Here is a 1,204-nt window from a genome sequence, read left to right as displayed (position 1 = left end):
CACCAATGGGTGCTTCTTCTCAAGCTTCTCGAGGAAGCAAAAGAAAATGGGTTCTAGAAGAAGATGCAGCCTTGGTTTATTGCATGGTGGATTTGCACAATGTAGGAACATTTAATGCTGATACCGGGTTCAAAGCCGGTTATTTGAACGAACTAGAGAAAATGCTAGAAAAGGCTTTACCAAGAGCAATTTTGAAGGCGAAACCAAATATTGAATCTCGGATTAGGTGCCTAAAAAGGGAATGGTCAGTCGTCTACGACATGCTTAATGGCCAAAACAACAGCGGTTTTGGTTGGGACGAGCATAGACAGCTCGTTGTTGCTGAAGATGCAGTTTGGGAATCCTATGTTAAGGTAAAATGTATTTCAAGTATTTATTTGTTTTTTTACAAAACTTATAACTAATATGATTTCCTAATTTTTTTTAGAGTCACAAAGAAGCCTCTCTGTTCAGACATCATTCTTTCCCTTACAACAACCAGCTTACTGCCATATACGCAAGAGATCGGGCGACTGGGAAAGACGCTCAAATAGCTGCCGATGTTCTTGAAAAAATACATGCTGAGGATGAACATACTACAAATATGAATGAAGAGAGAAACACATTCTATGACTGCAAAGCTGACGTCTCTTTAGACGACATGGATGTTTTTGGTACAGATCCGCGAGGAGATAGAGACCAAGGGGGTTCCTCATCTTCAAACAAGAGAAAGAAGAAATCTGATGCTCGTGATAATGTGTATTCTTCATTTGATGAGGCTGCCACTTTGTTGGGGAAAAAATCCAGGCCGTTTGAGATCAAATCAGTAGGAGTATTGCCTCCGAGGTGGTAGTTCAGCAGAAGTCAGAAGAACATCAAAAGATGGAAGAGAAAGCTTCAAATTTATATTCAGCCTTATGGTCAATTGAAGGTTTAACCGACGATCAGCGATATGATGCTTTGAGTAAAATTTCCGATCATCCAACTCAAATGATCGTTTTCTTTAGTTTACCTTCTGTTGCCCGATTGGAATGGGTCAGAAGATTTCTTTCTCACCATTAAATATCAATGTTCAAACTTTTTGATGTTGTAAAACTATATAACATATGGATTATGATGTACAATTTCATTTTCATCTAAGCTTTTCTTAATATAAGTTAATTATGTTTATGCAGAATATAATTCTCAAGTTATATATTGATTTTAGTAAATTCATATAAGAACA

The sequence above is a fragment of the Gossypium hirsutum genome, chromosome D11 (assembly GCF_007990345.1).
Source record: "Gossypium hirsutum isolate 1008001.06 chromosome D11, Gossypium_hirsutum_v2.1, whole genome shotgun sequence".
Classification (NCBI taxonomy): Eukaryota; Viridiplantae; Streptophyta; class Magnoliopsida; order Malvales; family Malvaceae; genus Gossypium; species Gossypium hirsutum.
The sequence above is the reverse complement of the archived record's forward strand: the minus strand, read 5'-3'. Positions refer to the sequence as shown.